We start from the raw sequence: 14,367 nt of genomic DNA on the forward strand, positions 1-14,367 counted from the left end.
ACGCTCACGCCCAGTTTGACGTCACAATACGGGGTTCTCGAACTACCTTACCGCACCCTAAAGAAAGGGTGTAAGTGCGACCATGAATATTTTAAAAGGCTTTATATGGTTGTGTTAGGGCAGGAATTTGTATGGCAAGATTAATAGTTTACAACGTTGCCACCAGGTAGCGGTGTAGGACTGAAACAAGACTTGCGCGGAATCCACCAATCACATTCCTGGAATTTTGACGCAATTTGCAAATGGCCGTAAGGAGGACCGTGCCCGGGATAAGGTGTATGAAAAGCTAATGGTGGTAGAGTCCGTGTTAAAAACTTGTGATTAATTCTTGATTCAGTGTGGTGTTATTGTACAGATACAAAATGTGCCAAAAAGTGAGAATCCAGTCTTAATGGTGATATAGGAAGCGCCCTGAAACCGCTGGAGGGACGATCGAAGTTACATTGCTGACGGAAGGGTAAAAGTTCTTGTCTTATTTTACCAGTTAGCTTGTAATAATGATGAATAAGTGTTAATGCTTTATTTTTGTAAAATATTTACTTGTTTGAGTTGCGGCCGCTCCGTTGATAAGTTTATCGGGCAAGTTTTATGGGGCACCGCCGGCCTGTACAATTGGGTGAGCCATTTAATTTCTGTTCCGAACGCTATCATTGAGTCAATCTAGTTCCGTTTGCCGTGCGTTAGGGTGCTTTCTAGTACATATTATGCTAGGAAGTCACGGTATTCGTGCAAACCTAGGCGTGCATGTAAGCGTACTATAGGTACATGCTTATAGAGTACAGAGGCACAGCCCCTGTTGCTAGTCAGACCATCGATTCTTATACATATCACCTCATTACTGCAAAATATGTTCACAAATAACTTTAAACAGCCACTATATGTGTGCAAGTGGTAGTTAAGGCGGATTATATTGACGTTTTGGGCGTATTTTAGACATTTTAGTGGTGTGTAAAATGTACGGTGTGGTCCAATATGTACTTGTCAAACAGTATGGAAATACGTTATGCTAGTTATGAGTAATTTTGTGGTTAACTTGGGTACTTAATGTAATTATGTATTAATACTAAACTTATATATTTTATTAAAACTCATTTTATCAACAATATAATACTGGTATATGCTAATAATACTATATGTGTGGTAATGATAATTCATGTTCTAATAGTAAGGAAAGATAAATAATATAAGTACAGTGGGCCAAGAAAGTGGTCTACCACCCGACAGTTGAGGTTCGTTTGAATGTCATGAGACAACAATGTCGATTTACTTTAAACTTCGTTAGAAAAGTCAACTTTAGCAATTGTTAGATCTCGCAGAAACTTTTGTCAAAACTGGTAGACCACTTTCGTGGCCCACTGTACCACAGCTTATAATTGATTATGGTTGTAACTTCCCATTAATTTTTCATTTGAAGTTAATTGTCATGTAATCATAGGATTCTCCAACCTGATAGATATAAGGTCATCGTAGTTAAGTGAAACATAGTTTATTAGGGGCAGGGCAAACAGTATGAGTGTCCCTACAAGTGTTGCTTGCCCAAATGTTTCACTTAGGGTCGGTTGCACCAAACCGCCTGTCACCGTTAAAACGTTCGCTAAATTGTATTGTATGGCAATTTTCATACTTCTCTGCCGAGTGATGTTGATCATTCTGTCAAAAATGTGGTTGGTGCAACTGGCCCTTACCCAACAAGACCTTAAGTATAGATCTGTCTTCATCCCGTTACATTTGTTATGTTTGTCCTATTTGTGTCTTTGGCACACAACAGCCGAAATAATTGACATAACCTTTGACCCCATTTTTGCATGTTTTTGTTAAGAATTGTTACAACTATTGAACACCAAACAAATCTGAAGTTGCCAATTTCCATATTTGTGTCCTTTGACCCTGTTTTTGCATGTTTTTGTTAAGAATTGTTACAATTAAATACCAAAGAGGTTTGAACTCGCCAATTTCCATGTTTTGTGTTGTTTTAAGGGTTAAAGTACCATCATTATTTAGAAAACCAAACAGTCATATAAACATATCAAAAATACAGTACTAAAGATTTACTGCAACAAAAGGTACATAAAAAAGACCTGGACATTTGTGCTCCTTTTCCCATTTATTTAGTTGGAGCTGCTAATTTTTTCCCACTTGTCATCCCATCATACAGTCAGCAGCAGATGTTGCTAAGCAGGCCAGGTGTCCAAAATGATCTTGACGTGACTTTATTGTTAGGAGAATAAGAGTGTCAAGGTAATTTTGAACACCTCACCCGCTTAGCAACTTCTGCTGCTGGTACTTTCTTCCTATTCAAATAATTTTTGACTTCTAGGTATATTGTTCCAATACAACACGTGAACTAGGTAATCTATTGCAATTGATTTTTACATGTAGAAATGTTAGGTATATAAGGAGAGTGAATGTTCCTAAACTTCTGCTGAAATGTAGGAGCCGTGAACCTACATGTCACACTAGTAGTGTGTTGTCTCTCATAAGGATCCGTATAGTACAACGCGCACGTGCACGACTACGCACACGCATCCTGTGTGCACAGGCCTTTATACAACCAGTATTTGCTTAGCCATGATTTTCTGTATTTTTAATATGTGTATTCTTGCCATAGTAATGAGTCTACGGCTTTCGCTACCAGTGTTAAAAATGTATTATTCATACATGCAATGGAGTGATTGGTAATTGGCAATAAATTGTGTATTGAAATGGAAACAACAGTAAAACATGTTATGCATGATTTTTTAACAATCACGAGGCATTCATCAATGCAATCTACATTGTGTATCTAATTTTTTTTCTGTTACACTACACTTTATTGAAAGAAACCCATATAGTTATGAAAATAGATGTAAACAACTTTACACATGGGATTATGACATACTTTGACAAATTAGTTCAATCAATTATTACTGAAAAAAACCGGCCAAGTGCGAGTCGGACTCGCGCACGGAGGGATCATCAACAAAAAATAGAGCAAAACAAGCAAAAAAACGGTCACCCATCCAAGTACTGACCCCGCCCGACGTTGCTTAACTTCGGTCAAAAATCACGTTTGTTGTATGGGAGCTCCACTTAAATCTTTATTTTATTCTGTGTATTTGTTGTTATAGCGGCAACAGAAATACATCATCTGTGAAAATTTCAACTGTCTAGCTATCACGGTTCGTGAGATACAGCCTGGTGACAGACGGACGGACGGACGGACGGACAGCGGAGTCTTAGTAATAGGGTCCCGTTTTTACCCTTTGGGTACGGAACCCTAAAAAGATGCAACATGATGACACACTTCTTTCCAATCCAATCCCATCTGACAAGGCTGTAAGCGACAATCATCCAAGAATTCTCTATTCGTCTTCTGCATTTTAGATACTTGAGACTTAAGTCTTAAAACTATTGTAAGTTCATATTAAGGTTTGCACAATTATAGGATATAAGCTTTTAGAAATAAGCCATATAATTGTGTGTTTTGTAATGGAGTTGGGTTGCTTGAGTTGATGTAAGGCGGTGTTTGTCAACCTTATTTGCATAAGTATGTGAAAAGCGTTGAAAATCTGCTGAATGCAAAGTGGTTGGGACATAAGATTTCAATAAGAAAGAAGTGTTTTGAAGTAAGAAAGATATTTTAAAGACAGATCTATATTACAATAGGTACTTATTTATGGTTCATGGTTATTGGCCTCCTGAGCCTGTACCATGAGTCACTGACAGTGTCAAAACTGACATATACGCTATCGAGAACGTAATTTACTTTCTATACATCTCGCTCGCACTAATATGCGAGTATGAGCGAGATGCATAGAAAGTAAATTACGTTCACGATGACGTTCATGTCAGTGCTAAACTGGTGGTAGTGGTACTGGCCTAGTGGGTAGTGAGGCAGCTTCGTAGACTGGGAAGCAGTAAGGTCACGGGTTCTTATCCCGGCAAGGGCATTTATTTGTGTGTTTATCACAAATATTTGTTACTGGGTTATGGATGGATTTACCTTACTGGGGGCCAGGGGCTATATAAGTTAGATAGCTCCGTCCTTTAGCGATTCAGTTTAGGTCCTAAACAGAATCGCAATAAGGACATTATGTTAAGGCCCCAGGATATGAATCCAGGACCTCCTAGGCTAGGAGGCTGTTACTTAACGGTTAACAATTTCTCGAATGTCGTTTAAACTGCTTAGAGCGTAATTGCGCAGATAAACATCTCGACGGCGACATTTCGACCTCGGACTAGATTTCCTACTAATGGAAGAAAACTGAAACTTAAGGTTCCGTCACGCAGGCGCGTTTTACAGGCGGGGCGTTAGCGGAGCGCGCCGCTTTTACACATAAAACGCTCACGCCCCGCCCGGAAAACGCGCCTGTGTGACGGAACTCACGGAACCTTAACCGTGGATTAAAAATCCGTTTTGGTAAAGCGTAAACCAGATACCCAGGTCTGTCTGTTTTTTTTTTGACGGCCTCCTAGCCTAGTCAGCCTATACGATACAGGAGGTCCCGGGTTCGAGTCCTGCCATTTATTTGTGTATTTATCATCGTTACGTTATGGTCGTCCACTTTTGGGGGGGGGGGGGGGGATGAGCAAAATACACAAAATAGTTATTTACCTATAGATGTAAAGAAAACCTATTAGAAATCTACAGTTTCTACTGTTTAGCTATCGCGGTTCATGAGATACAGCCTGGTGACAGACGGACGGACGGACAGCGAAGTCTTAGTAATAGGGTCCCGTTTTTTACCCCTTGGGTACGGAACCCTAAAAAACATTATTAAAAATTGTGTGATGGGTCGAGACCGGTTTTTTTTCCTTGTTTACGTAACAGTGAATAATGCTTGGCAATTAGGCGTCCTGCATTGTTAACAACGAAAAAATATAAGCATAAGGAACAAGCTTTTAAATCATAAATCTAACTATTAGTTCTAGGTAGTACCTAACTAATTAGTTTAAGACATAAATTGCATGTATGTAAATATAGGTATTAAGTAGATGTAAGTAAACATTGCATGCCCATGTCGGGTAACTGTTGGGACAATGTTCTTATTATATAAATGTCATCTTCTGCACACAGTTTGTCAATAAAGTGTTTCTATTCTATTCTATTCTAATGAGAACATATAGACATAAGTGCACATATCTATATAGAAAACACGCACAATGCACAAGTAAACTAAACAGTATCATGACTGAGCACGTACCTACGGAACCCCCGAACTATTTCTTAATTCTTCTGGCTCCATACATCCTGCGCGACTTTAAGTCCATAGTCGCGCGCGAGAACGCAACTCATGCTAGACCGCCTGGTAACATACCACTTGCGTAAGACCGGGCTTGATATTTGAAATATTTGAATATAAAGAATTCATTCATTCATTCAAGAATTCATTGGCGGTATTGTCAAGTCAAAGAACTAGCAGTTTTGAATGATTCACGGTTAGTTTCACCAGACTTGTAACGACCGGGATATGAACCGTGATGACCATTTTGTACATAAGGACAAAAGTACACTAGTAAGTACATATCGGGAGCTCGAAAACAATACAGGTTCACGTTTTCCGGGCGGGGCGTGAGCGTTTTATACGTAAAAGCGGCGCGCTCCGCTCACGCCCCGCCCGGAAAACGCGTCTGTGTGACGGAACCTTTAAAAAGGTAATGACGGTTCATATCCCGGTCGATATAAGTCAAGTCAAAGAACTGTTCATAATTAAATGCTGTGTGTATGAATGCACCTGTCATAAGTGTCATAACGCATTAGCTCCCTTTAAAGGGTGTAGGCGCCCCTTCAGGTACAGGTAGGTAAGCGTCTCTGACGTGGCGTCATTACTGTAATGTCAATGGACTTTTTGTCTGTGTGTTTGATGCACCGGTACAGTCACCTGCAATAATATGTTACATAACGAAGGCCGCACATATATCTGACACGATCTTATTTGTAGAGCCATAAGAGCGTGTCACATAGCTTTAAACTGAATAAATGTATGGCACTGCCATTTTGAGAAGCTTACAAAAATGGCTTTATCAGACATTGTCCAGCCAGGGAGGCTCGCGGGCCGCAAATGACAGGTTCACGGGCCGCATGCGGCCCGCGGGCCGCGGGTTGCCGACCGCTGCATTAAAGTAACACAAAAGTCAGAAATTGTAGTCAAAGGCCGACAGTCGCACTTCACTCGCGAAACGCCCTAAACAAAACGATAAGGGAACGTGTCGTCAAGGTCTCTGGGAGCCCATCTTGTAGTATGGACAAAACAAGAAAATTGCGTTTTTGTCGGTGAAATATTGCGTTTATGTATATATGTAGTTGCTATGCAATATTTTTTTGGATGAAATGTAAGGAATCGAATGGTACCCTTACTTTTATCGTTTTTGGAAGTTAAAAAAAACTTAAATTTTGAAACTTTCAGGTCCTGTATATTTGTAATTTATATTATATTAAAATATTGAAATATTTGTTTTAATATCCACATTATTGTGATAAATTGCTCGTTTGCTATCTATTTTACTAGATTTTGTTATAAAATTCAACATTCAGTGTCATCATCCCTATTATAGGTAAATATTATAATGATCCCTCCCGTAATAGAACAAAATAGATTAATTTAATTTATTCAAATCGACCTCGGCCCAAGCAAACAACGCGTGCTTGGCAATTCTGAGTTGTTTAAAAAGGATCGCCCACAGAACATTATTAAAGAGGTTAGAATGGCTATCGCGCGCAGTTAGTATCGGAACCGGTGTCGCCGCTCTTTCCTCTCCACATTTACTAACACTCTTGCAACGGTAGTAAAAACTTGTGTGCCTGGTGAATGGATACGCCTCCTTTAGACAGATTTGATGTCTGGCTACTTAATCTGAAGGTTATTGTGGCGCAAAAAGGCATAGGCATCATTTAGGTACTTCGTTTTCGGTCAGCGCGGGCGAGTAGCATGCGAGCGTTTGTTCAAAACCGGCGGCGACACGTACCCTGCTCGCATCGCCATTCTAACTTGTTCTGTGGGATCGCCCTTACACGGCAGTATTTGCCGTCAGGCGCGGCCCGCCTTAAGGAGCGTTTGTGCGGTGCACTCCCATAAATAATCAAAATTAAATTATGGTACCTATTTAATATATTACTATTTAAGATCTATCGTAAAAAACTCAATACCAATTAAATAATAACCTTTATTCATTATAAGTTTATAGACAGCTCACCACTACCTACACGGCGTACTCCAATTTCATATAGAAATCAAAGGTAACGCGCGAAGCGGAGCGCTTTGGATTGCGCTCCTATGGAAAAAGATTTAGTACATTCGATCAATAGGAAATTCAATAAGAGCGAAAGAGAAGTTTCGCCATAGCCTCGCACGTGAAACAAAAGATTTTCTATGAGGGAAGAGGCAAAATCGGTGCGGCGCTCCGAGCCCGGTTGATCTGCGCGCGCATCCCGCGTGCCATGTTGATGTCGATGTTGTCACCTGTTTCTAAACAGACCTTAGTCAATTTTAAAGTACACTCGGGTGCAAAGAAATCGGACCACCCCAGCATTTTTATCATTTTTTCAATTTCTGTAAAAACTGTATGTGCTACTGTGACATATTATATACCTAATGAAAGGTTGGCTTTTCCTCTATAAATTGATGTGCTTTTCACAGGTTTACTTCCAATATTTTCAGGCTTTCAGGGCTAAGAACTTTGTCACCCTAAAAATGCATACTGGAGTGAAACTTATGCATAATGGGAAAACTGCGATTCTAAAGATATCAAGTAAAAATTAAAACAATTTTCAGCATTTTAATACCGTATATTGCCTCCTCTAGCCCTACGACATGCAGTCATTCGGTTTTTCATTGATCTTATGAATTTTTTTACAGTGTCTTGAGGGATGCCCGCCCATTCTTCTTCGATCGCAGTCTTTAGCTCCAGTAAGGATTCAGGGGCGGGATTTCTGGCCCGGATTCTTCTTTTCAGCTCGTCCCAAATGTGCTCGATCGGGTTTAGGTCAGGACTGCGGGCTGGCCACTCCATGACTCTGATGCCGACCTCCTCCAAGTACTCCTTAGTGATCCGGGCTGTATGCGGCCGAGCGTTATCTTGCATGAGTATGAACTCATCGCCGATATAACCCGCAAATGGGACCACATGATCAGCCAGGATTTCCTCCACGTACCGACGTGCAGTCAAACCGCCTGAATTCGGTCTGGTACCTGGCCCTGTGATGAACACAATGTCCGTCTTCGCTTCCAAAGAAATACCAGCCCAGACCATGATTGACCCCCCACCATAAGCAACACGTTCCTCGATGCAGCATTGAGAGAACCGCTCCCCAGGTCTTCGGTAGACTCGTACCCGTCCGTCATTGCCAGACAAAGTTATCCTGCACTCGTCGGAAAAAAGTACGGAACTCCATTGCTGAAGGGTCCATTCTTCATGTTCGCGAGCGAAGACGCGTCGTTGTCCACGATGTATTGGGGTGAGTTTTGGGCCATTTGCAGCTCTGTGAGCTGTCAATTCCTTCTCCTTCAGTCGTCTTCTAACTGTCCATCGGCTGATAGACACATTCCTGGTCTCTAGGAGCTTCTGCTGAAGCTGAACGGCATTCAGTCGACGATTTCGTAGCGAGGTAAGAACGATGAAACGGTCATCTCTCTCAGAAGTGATGCGAGTTCTGCCAGTTCCGGGTCTTCTGGATAACGTCTGATCTACGCGGAATCTCTGGAAGACACGTTGAACCGATGACTTCGATAGGTTGAGTTGTCGAGCCACTGCACGTTGACTAAGCCCTCCCTGCAATAGGGCAACTGCTTGGCCGGCTTCAGTCGAGGTAGTATCCATTTTTCTCCAGTTTTTCCAGGTTCAGGCGATGAGAGTAGTGTTCAGGAAGACGTACCAATCACGAATGATGCATAAACAATGATAATGACTGTTTTTATACCTAATGATAAGTGGTCAATTAGTGCATGCGCTAATGAGGCAGTTGGAGGGGGGTGATTTCCAGGCCCATATTTTGCACAATATCCATCCCCACTCCTGAATATTGATGTCATTTGATAGGGCAGAAAATTATCTACCACGTGGTATTTAAATTATCATGATCGAGGTTACAGTTTTTACACAAATTGAAAAAATGTTGAAAATGCTGGGGTGGTCCGATTTCTTTGCACCCGAGTGTATGTGCGGGAATGCAATTTTGGCTTTTTTTCATTCTAAATAATGAAACAAGAGTTTAAACAGTTAAAGCACATCATTTGTTTGTTGTGAGGTGTTTAAAAATTAATGAATTTAACGTGAGAATGTGAAAATTTGAAAAAGTTTACAAAATCGACTCGAGTTAAATTATGGACGACCTTGAACTTTCGTAGCAATGTTAGTCAAAAATAAAAACTTATATATTTTTTAAATTAGATCAATATGCAAAAACACCGTGGTTGCGTTCTGTGAATGTGATAAAAGTAACTAGCTTATTTTGTTTTTCGTGTTACCTATACATATGTTTTGTGTTTGGCGCGGTCGCGGGCGACGGCAGTGCGGTGAGTTTGTTTGGACAGAAACAGGTGTGTTAACCAATGTAGCACATCTTTCCATAAAATTTAAATAAAAACATTATATCCATTTGTAAAATGAACTGCAGTTGGCGTCTATCGGTCGTCAAGATATTCGTAATACCGAAAGTCTATGAGAGAGTTCAATGACCGGGTGGACGGAAACCGACATCTAGGTACTTTGCGACGGTTTATATATATAAAATTTTTATTATTGATTGTGTAGGTTTAGTTTTTGTTTTTTATTGTGAGTGAACACCCATATCCCTTTTAGGGATAAGTTCGCCTTTGTACATAACATTCTTATTTTTGTTTTGTTTTTGTCCGTTTTATGTAAACCTGTTTATGTGCAATAAAGTGGCATACATACATACATACATACATAAATAATACATAGCTACCAGCCGCCCCTGTTTGCCGTACAGACGTAGTGCATAATTGTTTGCCATCGTAATTTCTCGGAAATGTTCGTATGTGTCATGCTAGTTCAGTCAATGTTTGTACTTTTTGTAATGCGACTGACTGAAATAGCAAGACACGTTCGGATGAATCTAGTATTAAACTGGATTGGGCATGAGTGGTGGGGATAACTGACAGAACGGGATAGTCTTATGTATCTTTCAGTAGGAGTAGCAGCGAAAGCGCTATTATTGTTTGTCCTTGTCACAGTCTCACATTTTTCTTTATTCCCCACCATAAATTAGTATGGATGATTGGTCGAATTTATGTGTTTTGTCCCTCACGGAGGCACGCGTAGACCACTTCTATAGGATGCTACCTTCTATACACGTTCGTAAGTTTCCGTGAAAATACGATGGAAAATAATTATGCACTACATCTGTACAGTCGAGTCCGTTTATCCCACAAATGATACATTATGAAGAATTTTAACTCGTAACCAGGCATAGTATGATTTATTGAGTACATACTTATACATGTCAATTTAACTTTTACCTTAGCAACCCGATTTAAGGTTCAAATTAGATTGTTTTCTCGGGAAATGTGACATGTCTTCAAATGAATCACCAGAACGTAACTATTTGGAATATATTTGCATTTGAAGGGAAACCCTTCTAGATTGATACAACCTAACCTGGAGAAAGGGGGACAAGGTCACACATAGTAATTTAACGTAAAAAATGCTACGCCGCGACCAGCGGGCTCAGCACACTCTAAAAAATGAAGACCAACTAAGAGCAGTTTTCTCTTAGTTGACGTTAAGTTAATTATAACAATAACGATCTTATATAAATCAAAGAAACCTGATTACTTAAAACAATAAGTGTATCTGTGATTGAACTAATAAAGTAGGTATGTTATTCATCCTAACAATTGTATACTTTGCATCTATCATTAACTTGTTGGCATAATTATGTAACGTAGGTTGATTCAATCCTTAACAAATTAATTAAAACAGATAAATATGGTAATAGTTATGAACATTTTAATAGTTTATGTGATTATTTTCTCTTTGTTGATTTACATAAGACTTGGTATTTTAATCAACTAAACATATAATATTTAGAACAACGAAGATAAAACATTCAATCCCATTATGATCAAGTTATTGTATTAATTACGAAACTAATATTCCATTCTATTAAGAATTATTTGTTAAATCGATTTTCTTCATAATTAAATTAAATAATCAGTTAATCCGTTCAATCAAGAGATAAGTAGGGGGGCGCCGGTGCACCCGCGGTCCTCCCCGCCCGCGCCCCTGCGGCGCCTGTGACCGTGCGAGTGGGGAGTCAGTCTCAGCCTCGACGTTCAACATTCAACTACTTAGTCATTCAAGTACGCGTCAACGAAATAAACTTTACTTGTGCCTTTATTTCACGGCAAGCCTGGAACAGTGAACGTGTTACCTTTGCTTTGTGTACCTAATGTATAATAGTGTATGTGCAACATGGAGCAAGTGCTAATCGCGGCGACGGGAATAAAAGGCGCGGGGACGGGCCGGGATGGTTATGTGGGAATCCCTGTTGTGGACTAATGAGACCCCAGGTCTACCCAGTAAAACCCCTGTTGGCGGCCTCAAGGCTTTAAGGCGAGGCACGGGAAACGATCGGGACCATGCTTCCGAAACCCCGCCAGCGGCTGTCCGAACTGCGGACTCGACTTCGGAGGAACTGTTTCCCTTTACTTCTCTAAGAGTGCGCCATTTTTTGCGCATTGGCCATCCCAGGGACCCTCGTGTAGGCGACAGACGTCCCCGAGCCTGCCGCCAACGGGTACCCATAAGGGGGAAATCGACGGTTGTACGCCAAACGGTCATTATATTTGTAGCCCGTTTTAAATGTTAATTATAATATATATGTAAGGTATGTAAAAGAAAGTTCGATTTTTAAATGTAAAACGTTTAGTTTTCTAAATGTTTAGATGAATAAATAACATCTTATTATATATATTTTTTGTTTTATTCATTTACCCCCTTTTCATAAAACTTTACTTTGTTAAATTTGAATCTCAATTGTTTAATCAGTTCAACTATGAAGCTTGTTGTTTGTTGTTGTGTTTTATTGTACTAGTACAATTGATGAAGAATGGTATATTGTACTAGACAAGCTTCATAGTTGAACTGATTAAACAATTGAGATTCAAATTTAACAATTTCTTAGTTCTGGCTAATAAGATGCATAAGTCGATGCAATCATGTTCTTAGTTGAACTTATTAGGGTCAAATAGTTGATACAGTAATTCTTCATGTTAACATTGATTTACATCTTAGTTGAAATGATTAAACAATTGAGATTCAAATTTAACAATATCTTAGTTCAGGCTAATAAGGTGCATTAGTCGATGTAATCATGTTCTTAGTTGAACTTATTTGGGTCAAATAGTTAATACAGTAATTCTTCATGTTACTATTGACCTACATCTTAGTTAAACTGACTTGTTTGTATTAGTTGGTACAGTAACTTATCATGATAATAATGATCAAGCCCTTAGTTGATCTTGCTAGGATCAATTAGTTAGCATAATTATTTTTCGTGTAAATATTGAACAAGATCTTAATTGGTTCAGTTACATAGATATAGTAATAGCAATCAGAATTACCTTATTTGATGTGTCTAAGTTCTTGTTAGGCTCGTATGGAATCAAGATGCTTGATTACGACTATCAAGATATTGATAGGGCCAACCAAATTTTTTTTAGAGTGCACGGTTCCATTTTTATCGACTATCACTATGCCCGTCACTTTCGCACTTACATACTTGTTAGAACGTGACAGGCATGGTGATAAACGATAAAATGCGACCGTGCTACTAGGGCAACCCTAGTAGGCAGACTTAGTGTTGGTAGGAACTCGAGTACTTTGAGTCTGAATTTAAAGAACTCGGCTCGTTTTCAAAAAACTCGGCGCTTAAATAACGTTTGAGTCTTTTAAGTCCCGAGTCGAGTCCTTTGTTGAGGTTTGGAATTAAAGTCGTTTATATTATGGTCAGGGCCCGTACTTTTCATGCCGTTGACGCAAAAATGACGTCACGCTGCATAGAGTATGATTGCAATTATTATTTTGTCATAATTTATCATTTTGGCAACCTCTGCAGATAACCGATATCGATACTTGAAATAATCAGTACGATGTCTAATTGACTTTTATCTTGTTGTCACTTAACTAAATAACTGCAGCTGTCAGATTAAAATAATACATATCGCTTCATTCAGGATTCAATGTACGCCCTTGACGGAAATATATCACTTTGATCCCTTGTAACAGTAGATGAAGCATCTATGTAGATGTATTTGTCTTGGCCGTTTCGGAACGGACTTGTCACTCATTTTAAACCTAGGCCACAACTATTTCATCACTAACGTAAATCTTAGCCCTACTATCGTCTGTCACTAATTTGCCGATCAAATATTTATGTGCAGCTGCAGAGATAGATTCCAAGCAGTTTTTTTTTTCAGTTGAACTTTGTGTTGTATAAGGCGGTCTTTCGTCGCAGAGTGTACTAATAGTCCGGACTTAGTTTGTTGATTTTTGACCGACTACTTGGTTTGTTTGCTTGCTTGCTTGAGGCTGAAGTGATAGTGCCGCTTACGACAAACTATAACTGTCTATAACCTATTTTTAGAAGGTATTTACTCGAGTGACTGTAGTAAAAATAAGCGAATTTATCGATATAGATAACTCCCTATCTTCCGTTTGATTTTGCCCCAAAAATTCAGATGTCTGGCAATGGACTTAACACATTCAGTGCCGGGAACCCGCTCGGCGGGCTCTAGCTCTGTTCATAGGCGCTTTCCTCTACAAAGCCGGAAAACGCTGGGATCGGCTACGAGCGTAGCGCTACAAAAATGTTAGCAAACTTTTCTTTCATGAACACATTTAGGTATACACTATAAATGATCAAAAAGTTAATTGACATCAGTATGATTTTTCCATAGTACATTCCCAAAAATATATACCCTCTGTTTAGCAATATCACCTCAAGAACTTAAGAAGGGTGCTGACCCCGAATCGTGAAATTAACTGAGAAGTAAAATACTCTGTAGGCTTACCTACAGAGTATTAAAATAAAAATACTTATATTTGTAACAGGAAAATTGCGGAGATGATAAAATTATTCCTACAGGCCTATAAAAAACTCGGTAACCACGGAACAAGAAGCTCGTAAACATACTGGAAATTGAATGAAAAACAAAAGTTATCAGGGGTCATTCACCCGGGAATTATTTTGTCCCTTTCTGGAGAGCCATTCTCAAAATATCAAACTCCATAGGTTCGGCACAAAACGAAATCGTTCATGATTTGAACGTTCGTATTACGTTGTGTTTCTATTTTCTACTAGCGACCCGTCCCGGCTTCGCACGGGTTAACAAACTATACATAAACCTTCTTCTTGAATTACTCTAT

General features: G+C 39.5%; 1 protein-coding gene across 1 annotated transcript in view; it reads left to right on the plus strand.

Moving 5' to 3' along the window:
• The first annotated feature begins 217 nt into the window (after nucleotides 1-217).
• LOC134658303 (guanine nucleotide-binding protein G(I)/G(S)/G(T) subunit beta-1) overlaps nucleotides 218-14,367 on the plus strand; it is a 39,526-nt gene continuing 25,376 nt past the window's right edge. The window contains exon 1 of the mRNA XM_063513931.1: nucleotides 218-457. The gene's annotated coding sequence lies outside the window, so the exon portion shown is untranslated. The remainder of the gene's footprint in view (nucleotides 458-14,367) is intronic.

Source organism: Cydia amplana, chromosome 22 (assembly GCF_948474715.1).
Source record: "Cydia amplana chromosome 22, ilCydAmpl1.1, whole genome shotgun sequence".
Taxonomy (NCBI): Eukaryota; Metazoa; Arthropoda; class Insecta; order Lepidoptera; family Tortricidae; genus Cydia; species Cydia amplana.